Source organism: Seriola lalandi, unplaced genomic scaffold, assembly GCF_002814215.2.
Source record: "Seriola lalandi dorsalis isolate HSWRI2012SDOR001 ecotype SW California unplaced genomic scaffold, Sedor1 jcf7180002054312, whole genome shotgun sequence".
Lineage (NCBI taxonomy): Eukaryota > Metazoa > Chordata > Actinopteri > Carangiformes > Carangidae > Seriola > Seriola lalandi.
Window position 1 is genome coordinate 701,885 of NW_019524865.1, and position 12,058 is coordinate 713,942.

At 44.7% G+C, this 12,058-nt stretch overlaps 1 protein-coding gene across 1 annotated transcript in view; it reads left to right on the forward strand.

The window, feature by feature from the left end:
- The first annotated feature begins 1,803 nt into the window (after positions 1-1,803).
- Positions 1,804-12,058, forward strand: part of LOC111655265 (plexin-A1-like) — a 254,910-nt gene continuing 244,655 nt past the window's right edge. The window contains exon 1 of the mRNA XM_023406597.2: positions 1,804-1,962. The gene's annotated coding sequence lies outside the window, so the exon portion shown is untranslated. The remainder of the gene's footprint in view (positions 1,963-12,058) is intronic.

The following is a 12,058-nucleotide window of genomic DNA, read 5'->3' on the forward strand; positions in this document are numbered from 1 at the left end:
GGGCAGGAATATCAACATTTAATATGCACAAAGGGACCACAAAGGTCACAGCAGGGGCCCAGGATGAAGAAATACTGCACAGATTCTTGCATTTGTACAAAGGTGATGGGGGCTTGAAAACACACCAGCAGCAGCAGCAGCACATTCTTCTTTGTTCGCGTTTTATTCAAGTTCTCTTTTCTTTTCTCTCCTCTCCTGGCTGTGTTTATAGAGTCACAGGGAAGTCCCCATGTCAAAACTGTGCTCATACCACCATAATACAGTAAGTGAAGGATCGTACTTCACTGCAAATACAGCTCAGGTTGTGTTTTAACTCAACCACTACTTTACAAGATCATATTTAACATTTTCTTTATCATAAGTTTGAACTTTTTTGAAGTTCATTGATTACAGTTGAGTTCTTTATGCCATGGAAAATTCATTTACACCTGATTATAATCCTTGAATTTGTGTCATAGTCACATTATTGTCATTTGATTCAGTGTAATTATAAAAATATAGATGCACGTAGCTTTGAATCAAACTAATCTTATAACTACATTGGCAGTTTCATTTGAAATAAACTACCCAGGCAACAGTAAACGCATCTTCCTTCGCGAATGGACGTGGTCCTTTTCTCCACATCCACATGGAAACAAATGACCGATCACTGCTCGTTTATTTGACTGCTGATCTGCCTTTTCCACAGAAGACTCTCTGACGGGTCACAGGTGCAAATAATCCAAGTGCTGAACTCCCCTTTAGCTGCTTCAGTTCCAGGGCGCTGATACTGTTCCTGCTTGCTCACCGTCACACTGTGATGGCTCACTGGGACACTTGAATAGAGCCGTCATTTATGTTAATAACACTGTTTCCTGCGATGATGAATCAAAACGTCTGCTGTGACAAAGGCCTATTGAAACACGAGGGGCACAACAGTAGTGAGAGGCATCGTTTGTCCCACTCTGATAAGCACTGTCAGTGTATATTCATTTTAATTGCTGTACAAGGATGAAAGTCATGTCTGTTTAGCATTTACGATTATTATTCAGGCAACCTTTCTGTCAAGAAAAAGTTGATGTTTTGGAGTGAAAATCTGCTCTAATTTAGCTCCAGCAGCCAGGGGTCTTCGGTGAAGTAACACACAAGGTCGACGCTGCTGATAAAAATAATTTGTCAAGTTTCCGGGGAGCAGTGGAAGTTTTAACACACACACACACACACACACACACAAACACACACACACAAACACACACACACACACAGGACTGATGAACAGAAATGCATGCACAGACATGCAGTCAGAAAACCACACATGCACATTTTTACATATAAACAATACAGCTGGAATATATGCAATGAAACACACACACACACACACACACACATACAGAGGGAGAGAGAGAGAGAGAGAGAGCAGGGGAAAACAGTGCCACTCTGCATGCATTATATGATGACAGGAGCAGTCAATCAGGCAGAATCGGAGCAGCCTTTTATCAAGGATAAATCAAAGAATCTGATTCCAGTAAAACAACCTTTATCCTGTCAGTTATGAGCCTCAACCAGACAACAAACAGCAGAGGAACACAGGGTACCACACAGCTTGTACCGGGTCCAATGCTGCCACCTATGCGCGTCATGGAGCGGTGCGTCCGGCGATCCGCTGTAACGCAATTAAGCAGCCAGGGGGCGCACTCCTGTCGCTAACCTCTCTCTCTTTTTCTCTCTCTCTCCCCGTCTCTCTCTCTCTCTCCCTCTCCCTCTCTCTACCAGGGGATGCCGGAGTCTAACCGCAGCTCTGCTTTCATTCATGCTGAGCGCTGCTCTCCTGTGCGCACGGAACTGCAGAGCTGAGCTTTGGAACCGGTGCTGGTCCTGCTGCTGCTGTCTGACAAGCCCGCCGGGAATAGAAATGTCTTCTGCTGCAACTCTTCCATCCTAATAACATGCCAAACAGGACGCACGCGAAGGACGCTTTGATCAGTAAGTACGGCCAAACTTTTTGTGGTTGTTCATCATCTCTCTACTCGTCTTGGAGCTTTTTTTTTTTTTTTCTCCCCTACATCTGAAATGTTGGTGACATTCCTCAGCTTTCCGACCCCCTTCCTCTTTCCTCTCCTCGTCCTCCTTCATACCTTCAGCCGACGTCTCTCTCCCCTTCATCGCTCCTAACGAGAGCACACATGGACCCGTCTGTGCTGCAGGAGATAACAGGTTTTATGTTATTTCATATTTGCGCTTCGAACCGTCGCATGGCTTGTGTTGCGCACCCGCGGGAGAAGCAGCCAGACGCGCGCCGAGGTTGCGGATGGACTATCTCCGAAATGACTGAACGTCGCCCCCCCCCCCTTTTTTTTCTTTCTGGTGGAATTGGTCAAGTTGTGGTGAAGGTGAAGGATTGTTTGACTTCACTGGGAAGGAGCTGCGGATTTTGGATGCAAAGTGGCAATACGAATAGGGTGTTAGTGTGAGCTCCGCGGGGTGTTTTATGTCCCACATGCCCGAGCTTTAATGTTTATATGGCACATTTCAGATCATGGGAGTATTATAGGACTGCTGTCGCATTATTATAGTGATACCAACAGACTTCCTCTCATATCTGCTATAAAGCCTCCGCTGAGCACCACAGGCTCACGAGCCCTTAAGAATATTGCTGGAGTTTTTTGCGTTTGTAGCTGTTGTGGGTTATTGTGATGACTCTTTGGTGGAAATGTCAGCAGCGTTGCATCTGCGCACAAGACACGCAGTCAACTTGGAAGCACACTTTGCGTCCACTGAGCGCGTGCGTGTGAACATATATGATTGTGTGCGTGCGTGTGTGTGTGTGCGCGCGAGGCCTTGTGCTTTGAGACCAAACTCTGTGTGTGCGTGTGTAAGTTTGTACTTGCACGCATTAGTGCCTGTTTGAATGTGTGTGTAAGTGTGTGTAGTGTTTGACCTGTGTGGGTTTTTTTCAGGGATGTGTGTGTGTGTGTGTGTGTGTGTGCGCGCGCGCGCCCGTTACCCACCCACATATAAATGCACACACACACACTAAATGCATACACACACTAAATGCACACATACACACAAACACACACACACAGCATCATCATTTTGGAGTCGCATCAACGTGCTTTGACAGTTTTGTGTCACCTTATGAATTTTTGACTTGAAATGCGTAGGTGAGGCAGACGGGCTGATTTTGAGAGACTACGGGCACCAAGCCACCGCTTTGGCTGCCAAGCACATAGAAAAAAAAAATCTCTTTAGGTTATGTGTGTGTGTGTGTGTGTGTGCGGGAGAAGAGAGAGAGAGAGAGAGACTCTTCTCTGAACCTCCTCTCATCTCCTTTTCTCTCCCTTCTTATCTCACTCGGGGTTGAACTTGTGAGGATGAGTGTGTGTGTGAGAGAGAGTTAGAGATGATGTGGGAGCTATGGGAGGAGATGCAAAAAGATGTATGGGGAAGAAAGACTTATTCCCCTCTCTCTTATGTGTGTGTGTGTGTGTGTGTGTCATGATGTGCCTGTGCTGGCACGCATTGATAAGCCAGAAACCCTGAGCATCACCTCCACTTTGGGGCTAAGGCGTGACATCCAAAGTGACTGCGCGCATGGTTATAGTGACATAATGACTGTGGAACATATTACTTCCTGTTTCACCCGCAGACATGCGGCGTTTTGAGAGGTTTTAGCCTGAAATGAGTCAGAATCCGACTCCGACGACAGCGGAGCAGCATGTGCTTTGAGCCGCCTGTAACCTAATTACCTAGTTTATTCTTGGAGTCTTTTATTATTAATTTGTTCTTAGAGGAGATCATCCTTTCTTTCCGCTCTCTATGTATCCACCTTTCTATGTATTATAGACATTCTGTGTGTGCTGTAACCGGTGTTCAGTCATATTTAAAGACTTCTAGGATGACACTTCCCATGTGATATGAGTGTCCGTGGTGTTCAGTCCCATATTTATCATACTTTCTCTCATCGTCTAAACCTGAGGGTTTAATTTATGAGGAGACGGGTGCTGTGTTTATGGTACCCAGTGTTGATAATAGATCATCTGGTGCCATCAGGTAGTTTTTTATGACATCTGTATCTGGGATTGTTTGGGTGAACACACTCTTCTTCTCTGTTCGTGGACGCCGCCCCCTTTACTGTTGACTGAGTCTGTTCTCTGTGGAGCTTCCTTGACATTGAGTTTTATGAGCCACATTATAAATGAGAGTGGACTCGGCAGGCTCACCACCTTGCCCAGTGGGAAGCCATTGTGTTTGGGCCAAAGCATCAAGCGCCACAGGGATTGTGTGCGTGTGTGTGTGTGTGTGTGTGTGTGTGTGTGTGTGTGTGTGTGTGTGTGTGTGTGTGTGTGTGCATGCGAGTGTGAGAGGTCAGGTGGGTGGGCTGCTGGAGCTGTGTCTGCACTCTCAGCCCTCCGTGGCTCAGATCCCAGCTGAGATGAGAGCCACAGACGATCGACAATGCATCCCGTGGTCCGTCTGCGTCGAGCAGATACATACCTCAAGCGCTTGTAATAAATAAACCAGGGAGGAGAGGTGGTAATGGAATGATAGGAAAGCTGTTTCACTATGAGAAAAACCCAGAGGACGGTAGTGTTATCATAACATGTGCATGCGTGTGAATGAGGCACTTAGCTGAGGGTTTTTATTTGCCGTGCCTTCAGATTCTACATTTAAATGGTGTATATGGGTGCAGCCCCAGTGGGAGCCAAAGCACCAACCCGGCAGTGTTAGAGCCACGCTCTCTCCTGTTGAGCTACAGATGACCAGACTGCCAAGTAAACTGATATTACATGGCAAAATACCAGTTTGAATCCCACGTACTGTACAACACAAGTTGTTTGAACTTGCTTTTGGAAGACAATTTATGTGATGTGCTCAGACAGGCATGCAGATGGAAGAACAGAGCGACAGGCTTCTTCAAATTATAATGCGACAGATGTGATATAATAGCACCACGTAAGATTTATCAATGAAAAGTTTGCAGTAGGTTACATACTGGATTATAACCAATGGTGTGAGAGGTGTTGATAGACTTTTCCCTCCCTCTGCTGACTCCACTGGTCTCAGTCAGTCTGTTCAATCAGATGCAGCAACTCCATTCAAAAAAAGCATCCTCATCACACGTATGCCCAGAAAGACCGGAGAGAGGACAGAGTCCTGGAGTCACTTGCAGTGGAGGAGTAAAGTCCGTGTCTGGAAAACTCTCAGATGAATCTGCCAGAACAATGTGAGGATCATGGCGGTGATGGAGGAAGTGGTGGGTTGCCCAGCAGCAGGTCTGAAAGTCAGAGTGTCACAATGATTTTATAAGAGCAGCATCTAACAGCCAATTGGCTGGAAGAATGCTGGCAGAAAGCTGATTGGATGATGGAAGAATTTGTGAAGGAGAGGACCTCTGACAGTGGAACGAAGCAGAATGATGGAGAAGAAATAATGTAATGTAATAATAGAAAGAAGACAATGGGAATATCCTTGTAAATATATGAACTCATAATTATTGCTTTATATTGTGTTATATATAAACATGATCCTCATTATGGTTTGAGGTGTCATCAGTATAAAAAGCTCCATAGATGTAGAGATAAATACTTTATTTATCCCCTTGGGGAAATTCATGAATTGTGCATCTTCACCTGGTATGTAAAGTATATTCACTTGTTGTATTGACTTCAACATATGGTGATACTATAGGACATGAACCAGTTTATCTTGTTTTTCTCTTCCTGTTCTGATCAGCCAGTGACAGAAAGCTCACAGCTCCCAGGCTCTGTCTGAACAAAACAGACAGAGGAAGAGATGGAACAAAATAAAAAAAGAGAGAGAGAGAAAGAGAGAGAGATGGAGCTTTTAAGTTCCCGGCATCTTTTTGATGCAGCCTCCACAGTGAAAGGCCACAGGAGATCAAACAGGGCAGGCAGATTGAAATAGTTTCTCTTGTAAGGGGGAAGAGACGATCCGACGGTGCACAGATGTCGGAGGTAACCGCCAGACGAAGACGCCAGCCCGTTTTACACACTCCTTGATTGCAAACACTCGCTTCCCAAGTTCAAAATAGGACTTGCGAGGAGCTTAATTGTTGTTAGCAACCGTGCTCGGGATTTGTCAAGTGAGACGAGTGGCATGTGGGTGGGTGGGGAAGTTATTTCCTATCCTAGTGTGAGCAAGGATAATTCTACCGTTGTTTTGTCAGCAATTAAAAGAATTTTAGCAGCCCATTTTCATCTGCTGCTGCAGACCATACAGCTTGTGTTCGCTGTCCCAAATGGCCAATTTCTTCCTTTATGTTCTGTGCTTTCTGAACAGTTGAGGCAGCAAAATAATCAGTGTGTGTGTGTGTGTGTGTGTGTGTGTGTGTGTGTGTGTGTGTGCGTGCTCGTTTGTGTGTATCTGTGTGTGTGTGTGTGTGTGTGTGTGTGTGTGTGTGTGCGCTTGCACGACCCATATCTCGATGTGTAACTGAACACTGAACCTGTCTGCATTTCCTGTTCTTCTGCAAAAATGAGTCCAATCAGCACATCCCCATACTTCTGACACGCACACACACACACACACACACGTGCGCGCCCACTCGGATATCCTCCCTTTACCCTCCCTCTCTCCTTGTGTATATTTAGTGCTGCGCCAAGGTCAAAGTTAGAGTGCTTCCTCCTTGTTTTTTCCATACATGGCTTTCAGATGCAGATCTGTCTTGTGTTATTTGTACTGTGATGAGGTGTGTGTGTGTGGTCGGGGGGCGGGGGGGGGGGCATGACTCTTAGGCATCATACCCTGTGCACCTTATTTGAAAAACAATGCCAGCTGTCATGTTCTGTTCACAACTCTTGAAACCATCCTTAGAGCATGAGGTAGATAGAAAAAATATTCAAATACTACGTTGAATGTGTTTCTGATGGATGTTCTTCTTCTTTTTTTTCCCCCTCTTGTTCATCTTGAATTCTCCCGCAGGCGAACCGATGTAAAGCTTTTTTGAGGGGGAAAAGTCCTTTACAGTCTGAGAGAGAGGAAACTGTTTGACTGAAAGTCAATACTCAAGAATTCACATACAGTATCACGATGTTGCGAAACAGTTGCACTGCAGGCTTATCTTAAACAACCCAGATGATGTCTGCTGCTTTGCACCAAATGACACCAAAGGGATAAAAACAACAAAAGTAAAATAAAAAAACGGACAAAGATACAATGTCAGCAAGTCCAGCTTCCCTCCAGTGTTTATGAGGCATTTTGTATTTCACGCTTAAGATCTGTCACTTTGTTTGGAGACATGAAGTGAACATGGCTGACACCAGAGAGGAGAGCAGGAATAAGGATAGGAAAGTAGCTTGTTAAGACGTGCTACTATAAAAAAAGTGTCTCACTTGACAGAGGGAAGAGAGAGGGAAACATGTAGAGGTAGAATGGGGGATTGTTTTTTATTTTGGGCACCAAAGTGGGGATGAGGAGGAATAAGTGGGGTCAGTGATGGTGGGAGGTTGGCTGAAAAGTGGTAATATACAGTGTACTCTGCTATCTCTGCTTGCTGCTGAGGCTCAGCGGAGGAGGGAGGGGAAGTGAGCGGAAGAAAGAGGATGAAGAATATTGCATTGTTGGGGTGAAGAGTTCAAATGGGAAGATAATGGCAGATGTTACACTTACAATAAAGTAACACTAATAAAGTGTATTTCTTGAAGCGCTTGAAATCTTAGCTAGTGACATATTTATTCTGACCTCTGTTGAGAAGGATATGAGGGAGTGAAGAAAAACAACCAGGAGAGAAACAGCAGAACTTTGAGAGAGTAAAGTCACGGAGGAAGCAACTGAGGCGAGGTTTCAAATAAAAAAAAAAGAAGAGAAATAGAAGGAAATGAAAGAGGAAGAAAAAGGAGCTGGAAGCAGTGAGGCGAAGAGAGAGTGACGGTATTCCTGACAGTGTGACTCAGATGAGAGGAGTCGGAGAAAGAGGAGGGGATGGAGAGAAGCAGAGGCGCTGAGGTTGTACTCTTCAAATTCTGCTCTTTCTGGAAGTGATTAGGAATTCAAAGAAGTGAGGAGAGAAAGGGGAGCTGGAGAGAAAGAGGTGGAGGGGGAGTGACGTGGGTGACTCAGCGGATGAAACGGGCTTTCCTCTCTTTGCCCATTTTGATTACTAACCTCAGACCACACAGTCGATATCAAGTCTGCTGATCATCATCTCACAAGATTTTGTGTCCAAGATGTGTTTTCTGTGAGATGTTGACATGTAAATGTTATCTCTGCTGGAGAGACAGTTTTAATAATATGTCTCACAACATGTCGCTGTTCTCTGTTCTGGAGATTGACGGCAATCAGCCAGACTTCTCTTTCCTGAATTGAAAACTTGACAGGATTACAAAACCTGTGGCCGAGCCTTGAGAGGCTCTTCCTGTTTAGCTGGATGTTTCCTGCCCAACCACGGAAATCCCGAGGCTCGTGAACTGTATTTTCTATTTATTTTATATATATATCTCTTATATTTAAAGTAGTGGCCTTGGTGTAAATGGTCTTATCAGCCACTCAAAGCACTTTGCGTTACGAGACACATTCTCCCTTTCACACATCTCACAGAGACACATTCACACACTGATGAGACATTTCGGGTTCAGTATCTAAGTCACCGGAGGAGCCGGGGATCGAACCTCCGACCCGCTCCGCCTCCCGAGCCACAGCCGCCCATAACGCTGTCTTAAGTTCATACATTGATCCGAACCCCCCTACATGAAGCAGAGGATGGTTCTCAGCCCCCATGTCAGGTGTTATTTGTATAGTATAGTATCCTGTAGTGTTGTGTCTGCACTGATGCATTGTAGCAGGATATAATTTTGACAAGATTAAGACAATTTTTGGGAAACAGTTATGTTCAAATGCACATAAAAAAGTGCGGCATTGTCAAACTCTACTGTCAACTATTGTGCGAGGGAAGGTTTCAGTGAAGTACTTAATTCTGGCAGTGAAATTGCAAGATAAATTGCAGTATAAAGTGTGAGTTATTAGTATCCTAAAAAAAAAAAAAGTCTTGAGTGTACTGTAACTTCACTTTCATCACAATGCCAAGCCTTGGCTTACCCAACTGTTTGGTTTCTCCTGCTGTGAAAAATATAACAATCTGGAGTTCAGTTATCCCCCGATTTTCCACTGTGGGGCCAAACAAAGCTCACCAGGAGTCCAGTCAATATTCATATCCCTCAATTTCAACCCAAAAGAAAAAAAAACAACAACAATAAAGAAAGAGACCAAAACAAACTGAAACACAGCATTTGTATGATTAGTGTTTCATCATGCTGCCAACAGAAACAATTTTCCATCTGGGGAAAAGAAGAGGTAAACAGACTTTGTCATCGATCTTGGTGTTTGAAACATTTGGAGCGGGACCCTGACAGGTCGGCCGCTCGCCCCTCAGAGTGAGGAAACTGCGGTGAAATGACAGGAGTGACGACACGGAGATGCTGAGTCAGTGGGATACAATGACACAGCCCCCACCCCCCCCACCCCCAATCATCTTTCACACAAAGCGGCACTCACACCTCACACACACACACTGAGGCTCATCTCATTTTGTTGAGTGCTTAGTCAATCACAAACTGGCATGTGTGAGGGAGAGGGAGAGATGGGGGGGGGGGTGACCATAAGGTTTCGTCAGTGTGTGTTTTGAGAAATAGGATCAGAGAACCATATGTGGTGCCTCCTCTAATGTGTCTCTTGGCTCTTATCAGGAGGAGCGCGCCGTCCAGGTTCAGCGTTTCCCTCAAGGACACCCCAGCAGGTGTTTTTGCATCCTCAAGCAGCTTCTGTGAGCGCACACGCAAATTCTGCCATTTGATCATTTTTGAAATTGGATTATTTAATTGATTTTTGCACCAAACTGCACCGTCAATGTCGCCTCTGGGGAAATCGAGCCTCTGGTGCAGATAGACCGTCGCCACGGCTCCGACATTTTTAAATTGACATTCGTTTTGCTCTGAATTGTAGGAGTGCGGGAAAACGGGCGCTGCTCGAAGGTAACTGTCTTTTGCTTTGTTTGCGATAGGTGAACTTCTTGCTCGACTTGAGAAACAAAATTTCTCTTGCTCAGTTTTAAGCCACCTTGAGAGTGAGGTTCTGCCAATCCAGCTCTGTTTCCCGTCTGCCTTTTTGTCTTCGTGTGTGATTCTGCCAGCTTTAAATCCCCCCGCGTTCTGTCTGAAAGAAGGATACAGCTGATAAGACACAGTGACGGTGGAGCGTTGGTAGTTAATGCTTCCACCACCACCCCCACCCCCCCACAACAAAGTAAACCACAGGGTCAAAAACATGTTGAAATCCGTTTAAGGCACCTTGAGGTTTCCTGTTTGAAAGCGACGGAGCTCAGGCGTCTCCTTTTGGCCTGCGGAAATTGCCCCACGTATTGCTGCCTTTACATGGTGGTGGTGCATGGGAAACCATTTTAAGGCGACGCAGACGGGCAATTTAGCTTTTAACAGACGTGGCGGGAGGGGGGGGGGGGGGGGGGTACAAATGGACCGAAATTGGAGAGAAAATGTTGAGTTTGGTGGAAGCAGCAGTGACACAAGCACAGGAGAAGCTTTTGTCTAGTGAGATGAATTTACTCAATAACCTCTGCCTAATGGGGCTGTCTATTATTTTCTGTTTTTGTGCCTGTCTCTGTTTTTCTCTCTCTTTTTCCATTCTCCACAGCCGAGGTATTGTGCGCTATTATTTGGTGTGCTATTCTCTTGCCGTCTCTTTATTCTCTGTCTGCCCTGCTTTCTTATTCTCTCTGTCCTTCATTCAGGAAAATTCACGAGGCTTTGAAAATGAGAGAAAGAGCATTATGCAAATTTAAATTTAACCCCTTAAACAATATTAAGTGGAAGTTACTTTAAGGTGTTTTTCACCAAGTAACAGCAGATGCTTTGTCAACTTTCTCATTTATCCAGATCAGAGTTACGTTCTATCTGATTTTACGCATTTAAAGGCGACACACTGTTGGATACAGTACTGTCCTGTAGACTTTTCAAGCTGCAAATACTCACATTCTGACTCGTAAAACCCAGGCAATAACATTTGTTGTGTCTGTAAAGTTGTATCATTAACTGGGACTTGTTTCTGTGGATGGATTCGTCATTGAAATCTGGCACGGACATTAATGTCGGCCTCAGGTTGAGTTGGAATCGTCTTGGTGATACGTAACCAGGACAACATTCTCGTCCAAATCTTACACCTACAAAACTAATAGCATTCCCAGTTAGCTTTGTCATAGCGAGAATGTTAGCACGCTAACGGTAGCATGTAGCTTAAAGCATGGTTCACTGGTTTCTCTTATAGCAGACCACAGACACTGCTGCTCTCCTCTTTCTATTTTTCAATATCACCTGTAACTGTTCACTGCACTGTCGCTTACAGGTGCAGGTAGTGTGTCTTTGTCGTGTGTGGATTTATACTTTCATAGTTGGCCTGTCTCTAACATCATTCTTTTTTTGTCCAAAAACTTTAAATCATGGTTTCAGTAAGCAGTATACTTTACTTCACCTGTTTCTGTCACAGTTCAAACCCCCTGTAAATCCAAAGGATTGAAGTGATTAAAGTTACAATAGCTCACTGTGAAATCTGAAAAACTGTGACACAACAAGAACCGTTCTTTGACTCAGCTTAAGGAGTCTTGAATACAGCTCTGGATTTCATTAAGAAATGTGCCAAGAAACATTTCCAAGAGGTTCTTTATAACCAGCTACGTAGTTTACATATGTGAGAAAGTTTAAACTTTCGACATAATTTAATCAATGCCTTGATTCCCAATTTGGAATCAGTAGAGTAAATCTATCTATCTGTCTATGTCTTGACTCTGCGCGCTGCGTTGGCGGTGGAACATCAGTCTTTTTCACGGCATCAACAATCGTTATCTCGCTGGAACTTCTCAGCTGCTGTGTCTGACTTCTGTTGCGTGTTCTTCTTCTTCATAATCTCAAACTCTGCGTTCGGTTTTCAGTCTGGCCTTACGTTAGACTCCAGGTTGAGCAAGTCTCACTTTTTTTGAAGTCGGATCAGTAAATATATGAGACACCCTGAAGGTGCTCAGCAGCTTCTGTTTTTGTACCCCCCCCCCCCCCCC